Source organism: Acipenser ruthenus, chromosome 23 (assembly GCF_902713425.1).
Source record: "Acipenser ruthenus chromosome 23, fAciRut3.2 maternal haplotype, whole genome shotgun sequence".
Classification (NCBI taxonomy): Eukaryota; Metazoa; Chordata; class Actinopteri; order Acipenseriformes; family Acipenseridae; genus Acipenser; species Acipenser ruthenus.
Genome location: NC_081211.1, coordinates 12,189,123 through 12,211,702, shown reverse-complemented (window position 1 = coordinate 12,211,702; position 22,580 = coordinate 12,189,123). Strand labels below are relative to the sequence as shown.

General features: G+C 40.8%; 18 non-coding genes across 18 annotated transcripts; 8 read left to right on the top strand and 10 right to left on the bottom strand.

Annotated features, from left to right (window-relative positions):
- Positions 1 to 1,127: 1,127 nt before the first annotated feature.
- On the bottom strand, positions 1,128 to 1,200 carry trnaf-gaa (transfer RNA phenylalanine (anticodon GAA)). Its single transcript has one exon. It is a non-coding gene; the product is annotated as a tRNA-Phe (tRNA).
- Positions 1,201 to 2,581: 1,381 nt separating this feature from the next.
- LOC131699760 (small nucleolar RNA U3) lies at positions 2,582 to 2,788 on the bottom strand. Its single transcript, XR_009308296.1, has one exon. It is a non-coding gene; the product is annotated as a small nucleolar RNA U3 (small nucleolar RNA).
- A 1,004-nt stretch (positions 2,789 to 3,792) lies between these two features.
- Positions 3,793 to 3,865, top strand: trnav-uac (transfer RNA valine (anticodon UAC)). Its single transcript has one exon. It is a non-coding gene; the product is annotated as a tRNA-Val (tRNA).
- A 1,632-nt stretch (positions 3,866 to 5,497) lies between these two features.
- Positions 5,498 to 5,571, top strand: trnan-auu (transfer RNA asparagine (anticodon AUU)). The gene has a single exon. It is a non-coding gene; the product is annotated as a tRNA-Asn (tRNA).
- Positions 5,572 to 5,706: 135 nt separating this feature from the next.
- Positions 5,707 to 5,779, bottom strand: trnaf-gaa (transfer RNA phenylalanine (anticodon GAA)). The gene has a single exon. It is a non-coding gene; the product is annotated as a tRNA-Phe (tRNA).
- A 1,381-nt stretch (positions 5,780 to 7,160) lies between these two features.
- LOC131699757 (small nucleolar RNA U3) lies at positions 7,161 to 7,367 on the bottom strand. Its single transcript, XR_009308293.1, has one exon. It is a non-coding gene; the product is annotated as a small nucleolar RNA U3 (small nucleolar RNA).
- A 1,697-nt stretch (positions 7,368 to 9,064) lies between these two features.
- trnaw-cca (transfer RNA tryptophan (anticodon CCA)) lies at positions 9,065 to 9,136 on the top strand. Its single transcript has one exon. It is a non-coding gene; the product is annotated as a tRNA-Trp (tRNA).
- A 935-nt stretch (positions 9,137 to 10,071) lies between these two features.
- On the top strand, positions 10,072 to 10,145 carry trnan-guu (transfer RNA asparagine (anticodon GUU)). The gene has a single exon. It is a non-coding gene; the product is annotated as a tRNA-Asn (tRNA).
- A 135-nt stretch (positions 10,146 to 10,280) lies between these two features.
- Positions 10,281 to 10,353, bottom strand: trnaf-gaa (transfer RNA phenylalanine (anticodon GAA)). The gene has a single exon. It is a non-coding gene; the product is annotated as a tRNA-Phe (tRNA).
- Positions 10,354 to 11,734: 1,381 nt separating this feature from the next.
- LOC131699759 (small nucleolar RNA U3) lies at positions 11,735 to 11,941 on the bottom strand. Its single transcript, XR_009308295.1, has one exon. It is a non-coding gene; the product is annotated as a small nucleolar RNA U3 (small nucleolar RNA).
- Positions 11,942 to 13,629: 1,688 nt separating this feature from the next.
- Positions 13,630 to 13,701, top strand: trnaw-cca (transfer RNA tryptophan (anticodon CCA)). The gene has a single exon. It is a non-coding gene; the product is annotated as a tRNA-Trp (tRNA).
- A 936-nt stretch (positions 13,702 to 14,637) lies between these two features.
- On the top strand, positions 14,638 to 14,711 carry trnan-guu (transfer RNA asparagine (anticodon GUU)). The gene has a single exon. It is a non-coding gene; the product is annotated as a tRNA-Asn (tRNA).
- Positions 14,712 to 14,846: 135 nt separating this feature from the next.
- Positions 14,847 to 14,919, bottom strand: trnaf-gaa (transfer RNA phenylalanine (anticodon GAA)). The gene has a single exon. It is a non-coding gene; the product is annotated as a tRNA-Phe (tRNA).
- Positions 14,920 to 16,300: 1,381 nt separating this feature from the next.
- On the bottom strand, positions 16,301 to 16,507 carry LOC131699780 (small nucleolar RNA U3). Its single transcript, XR_009308316.1, has one exon. It is a non-coding gene; the product is annotated as a small nucleolar RNA U3 (small nucleolar RNA).
- A 1,697-nt stretch (positions 16,508 to 18,204) lies between these two features.
- On the top strand, positions 18,205 to 18,276 carry trnaw-cca (transfer RNA tryptophan (anticodon CCA)). The gene has a single exon. It is a non-coding gene; the product is annotated as a tRNA-Trp (tRNA).
- A 936-nt stretch (positions 18,277 to 19,212) lies between these two features.
- Positions 19,213 to 19,286, top strand: trnan-guu (transfer RNA asparagine (anticodon GUU)). Its single transcript has one exon. It is a non-coding gene; the product is annotated as a tRNA-Asn (tRNA).
- Positions 19,287 to 19,416: 130 nt separating this feature from the next.
- trnaf-gaa (transfer RNA phenylalanine (anticodon GAA)) lies at positions 19,417 to 19,489 on the bottom strand. The gene has a single exon. It is a non-coding gene; the product is annotated as a tRNA-Phe (tRNA).
- A 1,381-nt stretch (positions 19,490 to 20,870) lies between these two features.
- On the bottom strand, positions 20,871 to 21,077 carry LOC131699779 (small nucleolar RNA U3). Its single transcript, XR_009308315.1, has one exon. It is a non-coding gene; the product is annotated as a small nucleolar RNA U3 (small nucleolar RNA).
- Between the last annotated feature and the right edge of the window lie 1,503 nt (positions 21,078 to 22,580).

Sequence of the window (22,580 nt, the reverse complement as noted above, 5' to 3'; positions counted from 1 at the left end):
CACACTATTTCATCTTTTAACGTGTTTGGATTTGAATGTTTCCGGGCGTTTATTTATACAGTTTAGCCTACACAACATATTGATTGTATAGCGATCAAACAGAGGTATGGTATTAACAATACAAACTAACTTGAGACAGCCTAGCCGTTAAAGCATACCTTAAGATTGTCGTGTGATACAAAAGCAAGTATTATCATTTTTGATTGTTCAATTTATTTTTGAATTTGCAAATGGCAACTACATTGCCAATAAAAAAAAAAAAAATATTGAACAATCTGAATCGCTCTTATCAAGCAGCGATTGTAGCCTATGAAAATCGCTGCCACAAGACAAGGAGCGAGAAGTAGCGGGATCGATGCCCGCATTCTCCAAATAGTTTTAATGTATCTACGTATTCTGTCCCAATGGATCATGGAGAGAAATACAAAGTGTGACAATTCTTTGTAACAGAGAAGCCCGCCCTATATGTATTTTAAAGCACAGTCTGCTAATTTGTAACATTCCCCAAACTGAAAAAGTGCGCCCTCCGTCGTATGTCTTCCGAGAAGCACAAAGGGAGATTTCATGTATTTTTTTAGCAATGGATCACGCCTCATTTGCATTGCCTGCCTTCCTCCTTTGCAGTGTAAAGTATGTCAAATGTGTTCTTAAAATCTGATGAAGATTCTCATTTGAACCGTAAGTATTTGGTTTCCATTGTAGCTATTTACACACACTGCTGTGTTGGACCCCCAGTGTGTTATCTAACAAAATGACGTATGTTGTGCTGCCATAATGGATTACATAGACTTTCCTGCCCCGTGTTGCTTTCTTGTTAGCTGTGGTTTCAGGTTCGGCTGAGTTCTGCTCCCTCGATCAGGTTCTGCAGCATCTCGCCTTGCTAATCACTCCCGTATGCTTTAGCGGTCGAGCAGGTTGGTCGCTGTGGCGCAATCGGTTAGCGCGTTCGGCTGTTAACCGGAAGGTTGGTGGTTCAAGCCCACCCAGGGACGATGCTTTTTGAATTTCTTAATCACATTAGAAAATGGCACTAGTACGTTGTTATTTCCTCCAATTACAATGAAGAAAAAAATGTGCTCTGTTTTTAGTTCAAAATAATATAAAACAAAACAAAATGTCTTGGTGCTTGCCGAAACCCGGGACCGAACCAGGGACCTTTAGATCTTCAGTCTAACGCTCTCCCAACTGAGCTATTTCGGCTTGACAGGACTGCGTTTTCGAGATAGCATTCTTTTTGTCACACCATAAACAACCTAATAGACAAATGCACTTTACAAATGCATTTTGAAACACTTAAGTTTTCTCCCAAATGCGGTTCTCAACAAATGGTTTAGCTTTTGTTCTACTCCTTCCAGAGTAAGACCAAATGGCAAACATCTAGGAAACAGGTAAAGACTGCAACCGGCTGCCTGAATGTGCAGCGCTTGAACTGCCTCAACAAACGCTTAGCTCTACAACGCGTACATTGAAAGTCTATTAACATCTTCAACACAATCATCTGTGTTCCAATAGCGTTTAATCCACAGGGTGATCAATAAAGTGACTGCTGGCTTTGTTAAACAAACAAGACGTTTTCAAGATTCACGCTATGTCTTAACAAGCACAATAGGATAGAGGAACATAAGAACATAAGAAAGTTTCCAAACGAGAGGAGGCCATTCAGCCCATCTTGCTCGTTTGGTAGTTAGTAGCTTATTGATCCCAGACTCTCATCAAGCAGCTTCTTGAAGGATCCCAGGGTGTCAGCTTCAACATTACTGGGGAGTTGGTTCCAGACCCTCACAATTCTCTGTGTAAAAAAGTGCCTCCTATTTTCTGTTTTGAATGCCCCTTTATGTAATCTCCATTTGTGACCGCTGGTCCTTGTTTCTTTTTTCATGTCAAAAAAGAAGTCCCCTGGGTCGACATTGTCTCTACCTTTTAGGATGTTGAATGTCTGAATCAGATCGCCGCGTAGTCTTTTTTGTTCAAGACTGAATAGATTCAGTTCTTTTAGCCTGTCTGCATACAACATACCTTTTAAACCTGGGATATTTCTGGTTGCTCTTCTTTGCACTCTTTCTAGAGCAGCAATATCCTTTTTGTAGAGAGGTGATCAGAACTGATCACAATATTCTAGGTAAGGTCTTACTAATGCATTGTAAAGTTTTACAATTGGATCGTGGTCTCAGGCTGGGATGCGGACCATTGAGAACAGTACAAACGATCTATTACTGGATGTGGCTTACATGAGAAATGCCCTCGTTTAACATGCTAGGATGATCGACTTCGGCATTCTCCAACTGCTGTTTACATTTTCTAACACTGTTACGAGGACGAATACAAAGTTTGACGCTTTCCTTGTAAGTGGGGGTAAACACAAGTTATTTTCAGATGTAATGCCTTTTTTTAAGCTCAATCTAGTCCTGCGTAGTGCAAATAACATGCCTATATTTTTATATTAGTCAAGCCCTACTTAAAGTGTTCTTAAATTGTTTTAACATTAGCAATGATCCATTTGAAATGTGCTTATTGATTTAAACAACTGAACAATTTTAGGCTTGATGGTTTCTTTTTTCCGCGTTTCTACCAGTATGAGATACGCACTCAAAATGTGTCCCCTTCCTTCAACAATCCACCGACTGAAGATTGGAGTGGTCATCAGTAGCAGCGAGCAGGTGCCCAAAAACAACACTCATTGTCAGCTCGTTGCTGAGAAGAAAAGACTCCCGCTCCTCCTGGGGGATACCGAGACCAATCCCTTCAAAACATGTTTCACTCTAGAAATGATCCTTGCAAATATAGTCTTAACTTGTATTGGCAGACCGTCACCCCCAACTAGCAAGCTCAATTCATGTGATACAACGACTGGGCAAAAACGAGGTGTTACATTAACAATACAAACTAACTTGAGACAGCCAAGCCGTTAAAGCATACGTTAAGTTTGTCGTGTGATACAAAAGCAAGTTTTATCATTTTTGCATTGCCTGTCTCGTCAAACAAGCTCGAGCCACAGCACACAGCGCTGCTGCAGCGGGACATAGAGGTGGATTTTAAAGCGACTGAATCAACGAGCTTGAGACTACTTTTTGAAGAAATTGAAAACATACATCTAGTCGAAATATTTTCTATTTTGTTAATGAATTTATTTTTTGAATTTGCAAATCAGTTCAGTTTATATTTTAGAAAAACTACTTTGCTAACAGAAGAAAAACAGGCTAGCAGAGAATGGTTTCGATCCATCGACCTCTGGGTTATGGGCCCAGCACGCTTCCGCTGCGCCACTCTGCTACAGTTGCCTCAAGACTGAATTACCAAGCGGAAGGAAAAAAAAAAACTGAACTCATCGTTTTAACCAGACACACGGCAGTGGCCGGGCCGAACCATAGAAACGTTGCAAATCAGAGAGATCCGTTTTCTTTTCTCCAAAATACCTTATGGAAAGTATGCAGCTTTTCTGCCCACTTTGATCACGGGCAGTTTTATCCCCCAGTTTCGGCTGCCAATTCCAATATTCCGTCTCTCTAAAGCATCGTAAATCGTGGAAAGCACTCTTTGTTTAAAATTACACTGAAGACTTCTTTTGTTCGACCAGGCTTACAATGAGATATTGTCTTGTTTTTAAGTAGATTTTGTGAATCGCATATGGGGCGCTATAGAAAATATTTAAGATTCATTGATTTAATGTTAGCCTGCGTTCGGTCTGGGAAGTATAATTTTTAAAGACAACGCCGAAGGGTCTGATAAATGACATTGTAATTATTTGAGATGCATGTAGACAATAATGTAGGAGCACCGACACAGTCCTGCCTAGGTTCCATAGTGTAGTGATTATCACGTCTGCTTTACACGCAGAAGGCCCTGGGTTCTATCCCCAGTGGAACCATTGCCACATGTTTTTAAATTATATTAATCCCTGGTCAAGACAAAGTCTCTCTGGGGTTGGCCGATCATTAAATTGCGGGTGTAAGGTCCTGGTCTCCCATCGTATAAGCAAGACAGTTTATTCACAAATAATTACATACACTTTTATTTATGTTTCTTTTGTTGATAAATTAACCCAATACATTATTGCATTCCGCCACGTCATTAGATGAGCAAAGCCTCTTTGTGCCAGTGCGCATTCAGAGGAGACGCGCTGAGAGAATCCTTCTTCTGTGTCACTCAGTACTGCCAGCTTTCCCCCGTTGGTGATATATTGCTCAGCATAGCTGCTTTCCAAGAATTTGAACCGAAACGATTCCCAGCCAGTACAACTGTGTTTATGCCTACGTTTCATTTAATGAACATTATAAAAGCAAATCGCATTGTTTTATGTTTTCTTTACTTTTAAAGCTGAGAATCAAACACACTTCCGACAGCTTCATAGCCCTGCTGGCTATGAACACCTATTGACGGCTGTTTCCCATGACGCTTGAATGTTTTCCTAGTATGAGCGTCGGCATTACCATGCGTTTGGCATGCTTGCTGTGCACTCTAGCATTCCATAACAAGGACAAAAATTCCCAGGACTTCGTGGCGCAACGGTAGTGCCTCTGACTCCAGATCAGAAGGTTACGTGTTCAAATCACGTCGAGATCAAGTTCTTTGTTTCTATTCCACACTATTTCATCTTTTAACGTGTTTGGATTTCAATGTTTCCGGGCATTTATTTATACAGTTTAGCCTACACAACATATTGATTGTATAGCGATCAAACAGAGGTATGGTATTAACAATACAAACTAACTTGAGACAGCCTAGCCGTTAAAGCATACCTTAAGATTGTCGTGTGATACAAAAGCAAGTATTATCATTTTTGATTGTTCAATTTATTTTTGAATTTGCAAATGGCAACTACATTGCCAATAAAAAAAAAAAAAAATATTGAACAATCTGAATCGCTCTTATCAAGCAGCGATTGTAGCCTATGAGAATCGCTGCCACAAGACAAGGAGCGAGAAGTAGCGGGATCGATGCCCGCATTCTCCAAATAGTTTTAATGTATCTACGTATTCTGTCCCAATGGATCATGGAGAGAAATACAAAGTGTGACAATTCTTTGTAACAGAGAAGCCCGCCCTATATGTATTTTAAAGCACAGTCTGCTAATTTGTAACATTCCCCAAACTGAAAAAGTGCGCCCTCCGTCGTATGTCTTCCGAGAAGCACAAAGGGAGATTTCATGTATTTTTTTAGCAATGGATCACGCCTCATTTGCATTGCCTGCCTTCCTCCTTTGCAGTGTAAAGTATGTCAAATGTGTTCTTTAAATCTGATGAAGATTCTCATTTGAACCGTAAGTATTTGGTTTCCATTGTAGCTATTTACACACACTGCTGTGTTGGACCCCCAGTGTGTTATCTAACAAAATGACGTATTTTGTGCTGCCATAATGGATTACATAGACTTTCCTGCCCCGTGTTGCTTTCTTGTTAGCTGTGGTTTCAGGTTCGGCTGAGTTCTGCTCCCTCGATCAGGTTCTGCAGCATCTCGCCTTGCTAATCACTCCCGTATGCTTTAGCGGTCGAGCAGGTTGGTCTCTGTGGCGCAATCGGTTAGCGCGTTCGGCTATTAACCGGAAGGTTGGTGGTTCAAGCCCACCCAGGGACGATGCTTTTTGAATTTCTTAATCACATTAGAAAATGGCACTAGTACGTTGTTATTTCCTCCAATTACAATGAAGAAAAAAATGTGCTCTGTTTTTAGTTCAAAATAATATAAAACAAAACAAAATGTCTTGGTGCTTGCCGAAACCCGGGATCAAACCAGGGACCTTTAGATCTTCAGTCTAACGCTCTCCCAACTGAGCTATTTCGGCTTGACAGGACTGCGTTTTCGAGATAGCATTCTTTTTGTCACACCATAAACAACCTAATAGACAAATGCACTTTACAAATGCATTTTGAAACACTTAAGTTTTCTCCCAAATGCGGTTCTCAACAAATGGTTTAGCTTTTGTTCTACTCCTTCCAGAGTAAGACCAAATGGCAAACATCTAGGAAACAGGTAAAGACTGCAACCGGCTGCCTGAATGTGCAGCGCTTGAACTGCCTCAACAAACGCTTAGCTCTACAACGCGTACATTGAAAGTCTATTAACATCTTCAACACAATCATCTGTGTTCCAATAGCGTTTAATCCACAGGGTGATCAATAAAGTGACTGCTGGCTTTGTTAAACAAACAAGACGTTTTCAAGATTCACGCTATGTCTTAACAAGCACAATAGGATAGAGGAACATAAGAACATAAGAAAGTTTCCAAACAAGAGGAGGCCATTCAGCCCATCTTGCTCGTTTGGTAGTTAGTAGCTTATTGATCCCAGACTCTCATCAAGCAGCTTCTTGAAGGATCCCAGGGTGTCAGCTTCAACATTACTGGGGAGTTGGTTCCAGACCCTCACAATTCTCTGTGTAAAAAAGTGCCTCCTATTTTCTGTTTTGAATGCCCCTTTATGTAATCTCCATTTGTGACCGCTGGTCCTTGTTTCTTTTTTCATGTCAAAAAAGAAGTCCCCTGGGTCGACATTGTCTCTACCTTTTAGGATGTTGAATGTCTGAATCAGATCGCCGTGTAGTCTTTTTTGTTCAAGACTGAATAGATTCAGTTCTTTTAGCCTGTCTGCATACACCATGCCTTTTAAACCTGGGATATTTCTGGTTGCTCTTCTTTGCACTCTTTCTAGAGCAGCAATATCCTTTTTGTAGAGAGGTGATCAGAACTGATCACAATATTCTAGGTAAGGTCTTACTAATGCATTGTAAAGTTTTACAATTGGATCGTGGTCTCAGGCTGGGATGCGGACCATTGAGAACAGTACAAACGATCTATTACTGGATGTGGCTTACATGAGAAATGCCCTCGTTTAACATGCTAGGATGATCGACTTCGGCATTCTCCAACTGCTGTTTACATTTTCTAACACTGTTACGAGGACGAATACAAAGTTTGACGCTTTCCTTGTAAGTGGGGGTAAACACAAGTTATTTTCAGATGTAATGCCTTTTTTTAAGCTCAATCTAGTCCTGCGTAGTGCAAATAACATGCCTATATTTTTATATTAGTCAAGCCCTACTTAAAGTGTTCTTAAATTGTTTTAACATTAGCAATGATCCATTTGAAATGTGCTTATTGATTTAAACAACTGAACAATTTTAGGCTTGATGGTTTCTTTTTTCCGCGTTTCTACCAGTATGAGATACGCACTCAAAATGTGTCCCCTTCCTTCAACAATCCATCGACTGAAGATTGGAGTGGTCATCAGTAGCAGCGAGCAGGTGCCCAAAAACAACACTCATTGTCAGCTCGTTGCTGAGAAGAAAAGACTCCCGCTCCTCCTGGGGGATACCGAGACCAATCCCTTCAAAACATGTTTCACTCTAGAAATGATCCTTGCAAATATAGTCTTAACTTGTATTGGCAGACTGTCACCCCCAACTGGCAAGCTCAATTCATGTGATACAACGACTGGGCAAAAACGAGGTGTTACATTAACAATACAAACTAACTTGAGACAGCCAAGCCGTTAAAGCATACGTTAAGTTTGTCGTGTGATACAAAAGCAAGTTTTATCATTTTTGCATTGCCTGTCTCGTCAAACAAGCTCGAGCCACAGCACACAGCGCTGCTGCAGCGGGACATAGAGGTGGATTTTAAAGCGACTGAATCAACGAGCTTGAGACTACTTTTTGAAGAAATTGAAAGCATACGTCTAGTCGAAATATTTTCTATTTTGTTAATGAATTTATTTTTTGAATTTGCAAATCAGTTCAGTTTATATTTTAGAAAAACTACTTTGCTAACAGAAGAAAAACAGGCTAGCAGAGGATGGTTTCGATCCATCGACCTCTGGGTTATGGGCCCAGCACGCTTCCGCTGCGCCACTCTGCTACAGTTGCCTCAAGACTGAATTACCAAGCGGAAGAAAAAAAAAACTGAACTCATCGTTTTAACCAGACACACGGCAGTGGCCGGGCCGAACCATAGAAACGTTGCAAATCAGAGAGATCCGTTTTCTTTTCTCCAAAGTACCTTATGGAAAGTATGCAGCTTTTCTGCCCACTTTGATCACGGGCAGTTTTATCCCCCAGTTTCGGCTGCCAATTCCAATATTCCGTCTCTCTAAAGCATCGTAAATCGTGGAAAGCACTCTTTGTTTAAAATTACACTGAAGACTTCTTTTGTTCGACCAGGCTTACAATGAGATATTGTCTTGTTTTTAAGTAGATTTTGTGAATCGCATATGGGGCGCTATAGAAAATATTTAAGATTCATTGATTTAATGTTAGCCTGCGTTCGGTCTGGGAAGTTAATTTTTAAAGACAACGCCGAAGGGTCTGATAAATGACATTGTAATTATTTGAGATGCATGTAGACAATAATGTAGGAGCACCGACACAGTCCTGCCTAGGTTCCATAGTGTAGTGATTATCACGTCTGCTTTACACGCAGAAGGCCCTGGGTTCTATCCGCTGTGGAACCATTGCCGCATGTTTTTAAATTATATTAATCCCTGGTCAAGACAAAGTCTCTCTGGGGTTGGCCGATCATTAAATTGCGGGTGTAAGGTCCTGGTCTCCCATCGTATAAGCAAGACAGTTTATTCACAAATAATTACATACACTTTTATTTATGTTTCTTTTGTTGATAAATTAACCCAATACATTATTGCATTCCGCCACGTCATTAGATGAGCAAAGCCTCTTTGTGCCAGTGCGCATTCAGAGGAGACGCGCTGAGAGAATCCTTCTTCTGTGTCACTCAGTACTGCCAGCTTTCCCCCGTTGGTGATATATTGCTCAGCATAGCTGCTTTCCAAGAATTTGAACCGAAACGATTCCCAGCCAGTACAACTGTGTTTATGCCTACGTTTCAATTAATGAACATTATAAAAGCAAATCGCATTGTTTTATGTTTTCTTTACTTTTAAAGCTGAGAATCAAACACACTTCCGACAGCTTCATAGCCCTGCTGGCTACGAACACCTATTGACGGCTGTTTCCCATGACGCTTGAATGTTTTCCTAGTATGAGCGTCGGCATTACCATGCGTTTGGCATGCTTGCTGTGCACTCTAGCATTCCATAACAAGGACAAAAATTCCCAGGACTTCGTGGCGCAACGGTAGCGCCTCTGACTCCAGATCAGAAGGTTACGTGTTCAAATCACGTCGAGGTCAAGTTCTTTGTTTCTATTCCACACTATTTCATCTTTTAACGTGTTTGGATTTCAATGTTTCCGGGCGTTTATTTATACAGTTTAGCCTACACAACATATTGATTGTATAGCGATCAAACAGAGGTATGGTATTAACAATACAAACTAACTTGAGACAGCCTAGCCGTTAAAGCATACCTTAAGATTGTCGTGTGATACAAAAGCAAGTATTATCATTTTTGATTGTTCAATTTATTTTTGAATTTGCAAATGGCAATACATTGCCAATAAAAAAAAAAAAAATATTGAACAATCTGAATCGCTCTTATGAAGCAGCGATTGTAGCCTATGAGAATCGCTGCCACAAGACAAGGAGCGAGAAGTAGCGGGATCGATACCCGCATTCTCCAAATAGTTTTAATGTATCTACGTATTCTGTCCCAATGGATCATGGAGAGAAATACAAAGTGTGACAATTCTTTGTAACAGAGAAGCCCGCCCTATATGTATTTTAAAGCACAGTCTGCTAATTTGTAACATTCCCCAAACTGAAAAAGTGCGCCCTCCGTCGTATGTCTTCCGAGAAGCACAAAGGGAGATTTCATGTATTTTTTTAGCAATGGATCACGCCTCATTTGCATTGCCTGCCTTCCTCCTTTGCAGTGTAAAGTATGTCAAATGTGTTCTTAAAATCTGATGAAGATTCTCATTTGAACCGTAAGTATTTGGTTTCCATTGTAGCTATTTACACACACTGCTGTGTTGGACCCCCAGTGTGTTATCTAACAAAATGACGTATGTTGTGCTGCCATAATGGATTACATAGACTTTCCTGCCCCGTGTTGCTTTCTTGTTAGCTGTGGTTTCAGGTTCGGCTGAGTTCTGCTCCCTCGATCAGGTTCTGCAGCATCTCGCCTTGCTAATCACTCCCGTATGCTTTAGCGGTCGAGCAGGTTGGTCTCTGTGGCGCAATCGGTTAGCGCGTTCGGCTGTTAACCGGAAGGTTGGTGGTTCAAGCCCACCCAGGGACGATGCTTTTTGAATTTCTTAATCACATTAGAAAATGGCACTAGTACGTTGTTATTTCCTCCAATTACAATGAAGAAAAAAATGTGCTCTGTTTTTAGTTCAAAATAATATAAAACAAAACAAAATGTCTTGGTGCTTGCCGAAACCCGGGATCGAACCAGGGACCTTTAGATCTTCAGTCTAACGCTCTCCCAACTGAGCTATTTCGGCTTGACAGGACTGCGTTTTCGAGATAGCATTCTTTTTGTCACACCATAAACAACCTAATAGACAAATGCACTTTACAAATGCATTTTGAAACACTTAAGTTTTCTCCCAAATGCGGTTCTCAACAAATGGTTTAGCTTTTGTTCTACTCCTTCCAGAGTAAGACCAAATGGCAAACATCTAGGAAACAGGTAAAGACTGCAACCGGCTGCCTGAATGTGCAGCGCTTGAACTGCCTCAACAAACGCTTAGCTCTACAACGCGTACATTGAAAGTCTATTAACATCTTCAACACAATCATCTGTGTTCCAATAGCGTTTAATCCACAGGGTGATCAATAAAGTGACTGCTGGCTTTGTTAAACAAACAAGACGTTTTCAAGATTCACGCTATGTCTTAACAAGCACAATAGGATAGAGGAACATAAGAACATAAGAAAGTTTCCAAACGAGAGGAGGCCATTCAGCCCATCTTGCTCGTTTGGTAGTTAGTAGCTTATTGATCCCAGACTCTCATCAAGCAGCTTCTTGAAGGATCCCAGGGTGTCAGCTTCAACATTACTGGGGAGTTGGTTCCAGACCCTCACAATTCTCTGTGTAAAAAAGTGCCTCCTATTTTCTGTTTTGAATGCCCCTTTATGTAATCTCCATTTGTGACCGCTGGTCCTTGTTTCTTTTTTCATGTCAAAAAAGAAGTCCCCTGGGTCGACATTGTCTCTACCTTTTAGGATGTTGAATGTCTGAATCAGATCGCCGCGTAGTCTTTTTTGTTCAAGACTGAATAGATTCAGTTCTTTTAGCCTGTCTGCATACAACATGCCTTTTAAACCTGGGATATTTCTGGTTGCTCTTCTTTGCACTCTTTCTAGAGCAGCAATATCCTTTTTGTAGAGAGGTGATCAGAACTGATCACAATATTCTAGGTAAGGTCTTACTAATGCATTGTAAAGTTTTACAATTGGATCGTGGTCTCAGGCTGGGATGCGGACCATTGAGAACAGTACAAACGATCTATTACTGGATGTGGCTTACATGAGAAATGCCCTCGTTTAACATGCTAGGATGATCGACTTCGGCATTCTCCAACTGCTGTTTACATTTTCTAACACTGTTACGAGGACGAATACAAAGTTTGACGCTTTCCTTGTAAGTGGGGGTAAACACAAGTTATTTTCAGATGTAATGCCTTTTTTTAAGCTCAATCTAGTCCTGCGTAGTGCAAATAACATGCCTATATTTTTATATTAGTCAAGCCCTACTTAAAGTGTTCTTAAATTGTTTTAACATTAGCAATGATCCATTTGAAATGTGCTTATTGATTTAAACAACTGAACAATTTTAGGCTTGATGGTTTCTTTTTTCCGCGTTTCTACCAGTATGAGATACGCACTCAAAATGTGTCCCCTTCCTTCAACAATCCACCGACTGAAGATTGGAGTGGTCATCAGTAGCAGCGAGCAGGTGCCCAAAAACAACACTCATTGTCAGCTCGTTGCTGAGAAGAAAAGACTCCCGCTCCTCCTGGGGGATACCGAGACCAATCCCTTCAAAACATGTTTCACTCTAGAAATGATCCTTGCAAATATAGTCTTAACTTGTATTGGCAGACCGTCACCCCCAACTAGCAAGCTCAATTCATGTGATACAACGACTGGGCAAAAACGAGGTGTTACATTAACAATACAAACTAACTTGAGACAGCCAAGCCGTTAAAGCATACGTTAAGTTTGTCGTGTGATACAAAAGCAAGTTTTATCATTTTTGCATTGCCTGTCTCGTCAAACAAGCTCGAGCCACAGCACACAGCGGGACATAGAGGTGGATTTTAAAGCGACTGAATCAATGAGCTTGAGACTACTTTTTGAAGAAATTGAAAACATACATCTAGTCGAAATATTTTCTATTTTGTTAATGAATTTATTTTTTGAATTTGCAAATCAGTTCAGTTTATATTTTAGAAAAACTACTTTGCTAACAGAAGAAAAACAGGCTAGCAGAGGATGGTTTCGATCCATCGACCTCTGGGTTATGGGCCCAGCACGCTTCCGCTGCGCCACTCTGCTACAGTTGCCTCAAGACTGAATTACCAAGCGGAAGGAAAAAAAAAAACTGAACTCATCGTTTTAACCAGACACACGGCAGTGGCCGGGCCGAACCATAGAAACGTTGCAAATCAGAGAGATCCGTTTTCTTTTCTCCAAAATACCTTATGGAAAGTATGCAGCTTTTCTGCCCACTTTGATCACGGGCAGTTTTATCCCCCAGTTTCGGCTGCCAATTCCAATATTCCGTCTCTCTAAAGCATCGTAAATCGTGGAAAGCACTCTTTGTTTAAAATTACACTGAAGACTTCTTTTGTTCGACCAGGCTTACAATGAGATATTGTCTTGTTTTTAAGTAGATTTTGTGAATCGCATATGGGGCGCTATAGAAAATATTTAAGATTCATTGATTTAATGTTAGCCTGCGTTCGGTCTGGGAAGTTAATTTTTAAAGACAACGCCGAAGGGTCTGATAAATGACATTGTAATTATTTGAGATGCATGTAGACAATAATGTAGGAGCACCGACACAGTCCTGCCTAGGTTCCATAGTGTAGTGATTATCACGTCTGCTTTACACGCAGAAGGCCCTGGGTTCTATCCGCTGTGGAACCATTGCCGCATGTTTTTAAATTATATTAATCCCTGGTCAAGACAAAGTCTCTCTGGGGTTGGCCGATCATTAAATTGCGGGTGTAAGGTCCTGGTCTCCCATCGTATAAGCAAGACAGTTTATTCACAAATAATTACATACACTTTTATTTATGTTTCTTTTGTTGATAAATTAACCCAATACATTATTGCATTCCGCAACGTCATTAGATGAGCAAAGCCTCTTTGTGCCAGTGCGCATTCAGAGGAGACGCGCTGAGAGAATCCTTCTTCTGTGTCACTCAGTACTGCCAGCTTTCCCCCGTTGGTGATATATTGCTCAGCATAGCTGCTTTCCAAGAATTTGAACCGAAACGATTCCCAGCCAGTACAACTGTGTTTATGCCTACGTTTCAATTAATGAACATTATAAAAGCAAATCGCATTGTTTTATGTTTTCTTTACTTTTAAAGCTGAGAATCAAACACACTTCCGACAGCTTCATAGCCCTGCTGGCTACGAACACCTATTGACGGCTGTTTCCCATGACGCTTGAATGTTTTCCTAGTATGAGCGTCGGCATTACCATGCATTTGGCATGCTTGCTGTGCACTCTAGCATTCCATAACAAGGACAAAAATTCCCAGGACTTCGTGGCGCAACGGTAGCGCCTCTGACTCCAGATCAGAAGGTTACGTGTTCAAATCACGTTGAGGTCAAGTTCTTTGTTTCTATTCCACACTATTTCATCTTTTAACGTGTTTGGATTTCAATGTTTCCGGGCGTTTATTTATACAGTTTAGCCTACACAACATATTGATTGTATAGCGATCAAACAGAGGTATGGTATTAACAATACAAACTAACTTGAGACAGCCTAGCCGTTAAAGCATACCTTAAGATTGTCGTGTGATACAAAAGCAAGTATTATCATTTTTGATTGTTCAATTTATTTTTGAATTTGCAAATGGCAACTACATTGCCAATAATAAAAAAAAAAATATTGAACAATCTGAATCGCTCTTATCAAGCAGCGATTGTAGCCTATGAGAATCGCTGCCACAAGACAAGGAGCGAAAAGTAGCGGGATCGATGCCCGCATTCTCCATATAGTTTTAATGTATCTACGTATTCTGTCCCAATGGATCATGGAGAGAAATACAAAGTGTGACAATTCTTTGTAACAGAGAAGCCCGCCCTATATGTATTTTAAAGCACAGTCTGCTAATTTGTAACATTCCCCAAACTGAAAAAGTGCGCCCTCCGTCGTATGTCTTCCGAGAAGCACAAAGGGAGATTTCATGTATTTTTTTAGCAATGGATCACGCCTCATTTGCATTGCCTGCCTTCCTCCTTTGCAGTGTAAAGTATGTCAAATGTGTTCTTAAAATCTGATGAAGATTCTCATTTGAACCGTAAGTATTTGGTTTCCATTGTAGCTATTTACACACACTGCTGTGTTGGACCCCCAGTGTGTTATCTAACAAAATGACGTATGTTGTGCTGCCATAATGGATTACATAGACTTTCCTGCCCCGTGTTGCTTTCTTGTTAGCTGTGGTTTCAGGTTTGGCTGAGTTCTGCTCCCTCGATCAGGTTCTGCAGCATCTCGCCTTGCTAATCACTCCCGTATGCTTTAGCGGTCGAGCAGGTTGGTCTCTGTGGCGCAATCGGTTAGCGCGTTCGGCTGTTAACCGGAAGGTTGGTGGTTCAAGCCCACCCAGGGACGATGCTTTTTGAATTTCTTAATCACATTAGAAAATGGCACTAGTACGTTGTTATTTCCTCCAATTACAATGAAGAAAAAAATGTGCTCTGTTTTTAGTTCAAAATAATATAAAACAAAACAAAATGTCTTGGTGCTTGCCGAAACCCGGGATCGAACCAGGGACCTTTAGATCTTCAGTCTAACGCTCTCCCAACTGAGCTATTTCGGCTTGACAGGACTGCGTTTTCGAGATAGCATTCTTTTTGTCACACCATAAACAACCTAATAGACAAATGCACTTTACAAATGCATTTTGAAACACTTAAGTTTTCTCCCAAATGCGGTTCTCAACAAATGGTTTAGCTTTTGTTCTACTCCTTCCAGAGTAAGACCAAATGGCAAACATCTAGGAAACAGGTAAAGACTGCAACCGGCTGCCTGAATGTGCAGCGCTTGAACTGCCTCAACAAACGCTTAGCTCTACAACGCGTACATTGAAAGTCTATTAACATCTTCAACACAATCATCTGTGTTCCAATAGCGTTTAATCCACAGGGTGATCAATAAAGTGACTGCTGGCTTTGTTAAACAAACAAGACGTTTTCAAGATTCACGCTATGTCTTAACAAGCACAATAGGATAGAGGAACATAAGAACATAAGAAAGTTTCCAAACGAGAGGAGGCCATTCAGCCCATCTTGCTCGTTTGGTAGTTAGTAGCTTATTGATCCCAGACTCTCATCAAGCAGCTTCTTGAAGGATCCCAGGGTGTCAGCTTCAACATTACTGGGGAGTTGGTTCCAGACCCTCACAATTCTCTGTGTAAAAAAGTGCCTCCTATTTTCTGTTTTGAATGCCCCTTTATGTAATCTCCATTTGTGACCGCTGGTCCTTGTTTCTTTTTTCATGTCAAAAAAGAAGTCCCCTGGGTCGACATTGTCTCTACCTTTTAGGATGTTGAATGTCTGAATCAGATCGCCGCGTAGTCTTTTTTGTTCAAGACTGAATAGATTCAGTTCTTTTAGCCTGTCTGCATACAACATGCCTTTTAAACCTGGGATATTTCTGGTTGCTCTTCTTTGCACTCTTTCTAGAGCAGCAATATCCTTTTTGTAGAGAGGTGATCAGAACTGATCACAATATTCTAGGTAAGGTCTTACTAATGCATTGTAAAGTTTTACAATTGGATCGTGGTCTCAGGCTGGGATGCGGACCATTGAGAACAGTACAAACGATCTATTACTGGATGTGGCTTACATGAGAAATGCCCTCGTTTAACATGCTAGGATGATCGACTTCGGCATTCTCCAACTGCTGTTTACATTTTCTAACACTGTTACGAGGACGAATACAAAGTTTGACGCTTTCCTTGTAAGTGGGGGTAAACACAAGTTATTTTCAGATGTAATGCCTTTTTTTAAGCTCAATCTAGTCCTGCGTAGTGCAAATAACATGCCTATATTTTTATATTAGTCAAGCCCTACTTAAAGTGTTCTTAAATTGTTTTAACATTAGCAATGATCCATTTGAAATGTGCTTATTGATTTAAACAACTGAACAATTTTAGGCTTGATGGTTTCTTTTTTCCGCGTTTCTACCAGTATGAGATACGCACTCAAAATGTGTCCCCTTCCTTCAACAATCCACCGACTGAAGATTGGAGTGGTCATCAGTAGCAGCGAGCAGGTGCCCAAAAACAACACTCATTGTCAGCTCGTTGCTGAGAAGAAAAGACTCCCGCTCCTCCTGGGGGATACCAAGACCAATCCCTTCAAAACATGTTTCACTCTAGAAATGATCCTTGCAAATATAGTCTTAACTTGTATTGGCAGACCGTCACCCCCAACTGGCAAGCTCAATTCATGTGATACAACGACTGGGCAAAAACGAGGTGTTACATTAACAATACAAACTAACTTGAGACAGCCAAGCCGTTAAAGCATACGTTAAGTTTGTCGTGTGATAAAAAAGCAAGTTTTATCATTTTTGCATTGCCTGTCTCGTCAAACAAGCTCGAGCCACAGCACACAGCGCTGCTGCAGCGGGACATAGAGGTGGATTTTAAAGCGACTGAATCAACGAGCTTGAGACTACTTTTTGAAGAAATTGAAAGCATACATCTAGTCGAAATATTTTCTATTTTGTTAATGAATTTATTTTTTGAATTTGCAAATCAGTTCAGTTTATATTTTAGAAAAACTACTTTGCTAACAGAAGAAAAACAAGCTAGCAGAGGATGGTTTCGATCCATCGACCTCTGGGTTATGGGCCCAGCACGCGTCTGCTGCGCCACTCTGCTACAGTTGCCTCAAGACTGAATTACCAAGCGGAAGAAAAAAAAAAATTGAACTCATCGTTTTAACCAGACACACGGCAGTGGCCGGGCCGAACCATAGAAACGTTGCAAATCAGAGAGATCCGTTTTCTTTTCTCCAAAATACCTTATGGAAAGTATGCAGCTTTTCTGCCCACTTTGATCACGGGCAGTTTTATCCCCCAGTTTCGGCTGCCAATTCCAATATTCCGTCTCTCTAAAGCATCGTAAATCGTGGAAAGCACTCTTTGTTTAAAATTACACTGAAGACTTCTTTTGTTCGACCAGGCTTACAATGAGATATTGTCTTGTTTTTAAGTAGATTTTGTGAATCGCATATGGGGCGCTATAGAAAATATTTAAGATTCATTGATTTAATGTTAGCCTGCGTTCGGTCTGGGAAGTTTAATTTTTAAAGACAACGCCGAAGGGTCTGATAAATGACATTGTAATTATTTGAGATGCATGTAGACAATAATGTAGGAGCACCGACACAGTCCTGCCTAGGTTCCATAGTGTAGTGATTATCACGTCTGCTTTACACGCAGAAGGCCCTGGGTTCTATCCGCTGTGGAACCATTGCCGCATGTTTTTAAATTATATTAATCCCTGGTCAAGACAAAGTCTCTCTGGGGTTGGCCGATCATTAAATTGCGGATGTAAGTTCCTGGTCCCATCGTATAAGCAAGACAGTTTATTCACAAATAATTACATACACTTTTATTTATGTTTCTTTTGTTGATAAATTAACCCAATACATTATTGCATTCCGCCACGTCATTAGATGAGCAAAGCCTCTTTGTGCCAGTGCGCATTCAGAGGAGACGCGCTGAGAGAATCCTTCTTCTGTGTCACTCAGTACTGCCAGCTTTCCCCCGTTGGTGATATATTGCTCAGCATAGCTGCTTTCCAAGAATTTGAACCGAAACGATTCCCAGCCAGTACAACTGTGTTTATGCCTACGTTTCAATTAATGAACATTATAAAAGCAAATCGCATTGTTTTATGTTTTCTTTACTTTTAAAGCTGAGAATCAAACACACTTCCGACAGCTTCATAGCCCTGCTGGCTACGAACACCTATTGACGGCTGTTTCCCATGACGCTTGAATGTTTTCCTAGTATGAGCGTCGGCATTACCATGCGTTTGGCATGCTTGCTGTGCACTCTAGCATTCCATAACAAGGACAAAAATTCCCAGGACTTCGTGGCGCAACGGTAGCGCCTCTGACTCCAGATCAGAAGGTTACGTGTTCAAATCACGTTGAGGTCAAGTTCTTTGTTTCTATTCCACACTATTTCATCTTTTAACGTGTTTGGATTTCAATGTTTCCGGGCGTTTATTTATACAGTTTAGCCTACACAACATATTGATTGTATAGCGATCAAACAGAGGTATGGTATTAACAATACAAACTAACTTGAGACAGCCTAGCCGTTAAAGCATACCTTAAGATTGTCGTGTGATACAAAAGCAAGTATTATCATTTTTGATTGTTCAATTTATTTTTGAATTTGCAAATGGCAACTACATTGCCAATAATAAAAAAAAAAATATTGAACAATCTGAATCGCTCTTATCAAGCAGCGATTGTAGCCTATGAGAATCGCTGCCACAAGACAAGGAGCGAGAAGTAGCGGGATCGATGCCCGCATTCTCCAAATAGTTTTAATGTATCTACGTATTCTGTCCCAATGGATCATGGAGAGAAATACAAAGTGTGACAATTCTTTGTAACAGAGAAGCCCGCCCTATATGTATTTTAAAGCACAGTCTGCTAATTTGTAACATTCCCCAAACTGAAAAAGTGCGCCCTCCGTCGTATGTCTTCCGAGAAGCACAAAGGGAGATTTCATGTATTTTTTTAGCAATGGATCACGCCTCATTTGCATTGCCTGCCTTCCTCCTTTGCAGTGTAAAGTATGTCAAATGTGTTCTTTAAATCTGATGAAGATTCTCATTTGAACCGTAAGTATTTGGTTTCCATTGTAGCTATTTACACACACTGCTGTGTTGGACCCCCAGTGTGTTATCTAACAAAATGACGTATGTTGTGCTGCCATAATGGATTACATAGACTTTCCTGCCCCGTGTTGCTTTCTTGTTAGCTGTGGTTTCAGGTTCGGCTGAGTTCTGCTCCCTCGATCAGGTTCTGCAGCATCTCGCCTTGCTAATCACTCCCGTATGCTTTAGCGGTCGAGCAGGTTGGTCTCTGTGGCGCAATCGGTTAGCGCGTTCGGCTGTTAACCGGAAGGTTGGTGGTTCAAGCCCACCCAGGGACGATGCTTTTTGAATTTCTTAATCACATTAGAAAATGGCACTAGTACGTTGTTATTTCCTCCAATTACAATGAAGAAAAAAATGTGCTCTGTTTTTAGTTCAAAATAATATAAAACAAAACGTCTTGGTGCTTGCCGAAACCCGGGATCGAACCAGGGACCTTTAGATCTTCAGTCTAACGCTCTCCCAACTGAGCTATTTCGGCTTGACAGGACTGCATTTTCGAGATAGCATTCTTTTTGTCACACCATAAACAACCTAATAGACAAATGCACTTTACAAATGCATTTTGAAACACTTAAGTTTTCTCCCAAATGCGGTTCTCAACAAATGGTTTAGCTTTTGTTCTACTCCTTCCAGAGTAAGACCAAATGGCAAACATCTAGGAAACAGGTAAAGACTGCAACCGGCTGCCTGAATGTGCAGCGCTTGAACTGCCTCAACAAACGCTTAGCTCTACAACGCGTACATTGAAAGTCTATTAACATCTTCAACACAATCATCTGTGTTCCAATAGCGTTTAATCCACAGGGTGATCAATAAAGTGACTGCTGGCTTTGTTAAACAAACAAGACGTTTTCAAGATTCACGCTATGTCTTAACAAGCACAATAGGATAGAGGAACATAAGAACATAAGAAAGTTTCCAAACGAGAGGAGGCCATTCAGCCCATCTTGCTCGTTTGGTAGTTAGTAGCTTATTGATCCCAGACTCTCATCAAGCAGCTTCTTGAAGGATCCCAGGGTGTCAGCTTCAACATTACTGGGGAGTTGGTTCCAGACCCTCACAATTCTCTGTGTAAAAAAGTGCCTCCTATTTTCTGTTTTGAATGCCCCTTTATGTAATCTCCATTTGTGACCGCTGGTCCTTGTTTCTTTTTTCATGTCAAAAAAGAAGTCCCCTGGGTCGACATTGTCTCTACCTTTTAGGATGTTGAATGTCTGAATCAGATCGCCGCGTAGTCTTTTTTGTTCAAGACTGAATAGATTCAGTTCTTTTAGCCTGTCTGCATACAACATGCCTTTTAAACCTGGGATATTTCTGGTTGCTCTTCTTTGCACTCTTTCTAGAGCAGCAATATCCTTTTTGTAGAGAGGTGATCAGAACTGATCACAATATTCTAGGTAAGGTCTTACTAATGCATTGTAAAGTTTTACAATTGGATCGTGGTCTCAGGCTGGGATGCGGACCATTGAGAACAGTACAAACGATCTATTACTGGATGTGGCTTACATGAGAAATGCCCTCGTTTAACATGCTAGGATGATCGACTTCGGCATTCTCCAACTGCTGTTTACATTTTCTAACACTGTTACGAGGACGAATACAAAGTTTGACGCTTTCCTTGTAAGTGGGGGTAAACACAAGTTATTTTCAGATGTAATGCCTTTTTTTAAGCTCAATCTAGTCCTGCGTAGTGCAAATAACATGCCTCTATTTTTATATTAGTCAAGCCCTACTTAAAGTGTTCTTAAATTGTTTTAACATTAGCAATGATCCATTTGAAATGTGCTTATTGATTTAAACAACTGAACAATTTTAGGCTTGATGGTTTCTTTTTTCCGCGTTTCTACCAGTATGAGATACGCACTCAAAATGTGTCCCCTTCCTTCAACAATCCACCGACTGAAGATTGGAGTGGTCATCAGTAGCAGCGAGCAGGTGCCCAAAAACAACACTCATTGTCAGCTCGTTGCTGAGAAGAAAAGACTCCCGCTCCTCCTGGGGGATACCAAGACCAATCCCTTCAAAACATGTTTCACTCTAGAAATGATCCTTGCAAATATAGTCTTAACTTGTATTGGCAGACCGTCACCCCCAACTGGCAAGCTCAATTCATGTGATACAACGACTGGGCAAAAACGAGGTGTTACATTAACAATACAAACTAACTTGAGACAGCCAAGCCGTTAAAGCATACGTTAAGTTTGTCGTGTGATAAAAAAGCAAGTTTTATCATTTTTGCATTGCCTGTCTCGTCAAACAAGCTCGAGCCACAGCACACAGCGCTGCTGCAGCGGGACATAGAGGTGGATTTTAAAGCGACTGAATCAACGAGCTTGAGACTACTTTTTGAAGAAATTGAAAGCATACATCTAGTCGAAATATTTTCTATTTTGTTAATGAATTTATTTTTTGAATTTGCAAATCAGTTCAGTTTATATTTTAGAAAAACTACTTTGCTAACAGAAGAAAAACAGGCTAGCAGAGGATGGTTTCGATCCATCGACCTCTGGGTTATGGGCCCAGCACGCTTCCGCTGCGCCACTCTGCTACAGTTGCCTCAAGACTGAATTACCAAGCGGAAGGAAAAAAAAAAACTGAACTCATCGTTTTAACCAGACACACGGCAGTGGCCGGGCCGAACCATAGAAACGTTGCAAATCAGAGAGATCCGTTTTCTTTTCTCCAAAATACCTTATGGAAAGTATGCAGCTTTTCTGCCCACTTTGATCACGGGCAGTTTTATCCCCCAGTTTCGGCTGCCAATTCCAATATTCCGTCTCTCTAAAGCATCGTAAATCGTGGAAAGCACTCTTTGTTTAAAATTACACTGAAGACTTCTTTTGTTCGACCAGGCTTACAATGAGATATTGTCTTGTTTTTAAGTAGATTTTGTGAATCGCATATGGGGCGCTATAGAAAATATTTAAGATTCATTGATTTAATGTTAGCCTGCGTTCGGTCTGGGAAGTTTAATTTTTAAAGACAACGCCGAAGGGTCTGATAAATGACATTGTAATTATTTGAGATGCATGTAGACAATAATGTAGGAGCACCGACACAGTCCTGCCTAGGTTCCATAGTGTAGTGATTATCACGTCTGCTTTACACGCAGAAGGCCCTGGGTTCTATCCGCTGTGGAACCATTGCCGCATGTTTTTAAATTATATTAATCCCTGGTCAAGACAAAGTCTCTCTGGGGTTGGCCGATCATTAAATTGCGGGTGTAAGGTCCTGGTCTCCCATCGTATAAGCAAGACAGTTTATTCACAAATAATTACATACACTTTTATTTATGTTTCTTTTGTTGATAAATTAACCCAATACATTATTGCATTCCGCCACGTCATTAGATGAGCAAAGCCTCTTTGTGCCAGTGCGCATTCAGAGGAGACGCGCTGAGAGAATCCTTCTTCTGTGTCACTCAGTACTGCCAGCTTTCCCCCGTTGGTGATATATTGCTCAGCATAGCTGCTTTCCAAGAATTTGAACCGAAACGATTCCCAGCCAGTACAACTGTGTTTATGCCTACGTTTCAATTAATGAACATTATAAAAGCAAATCGCATTGTT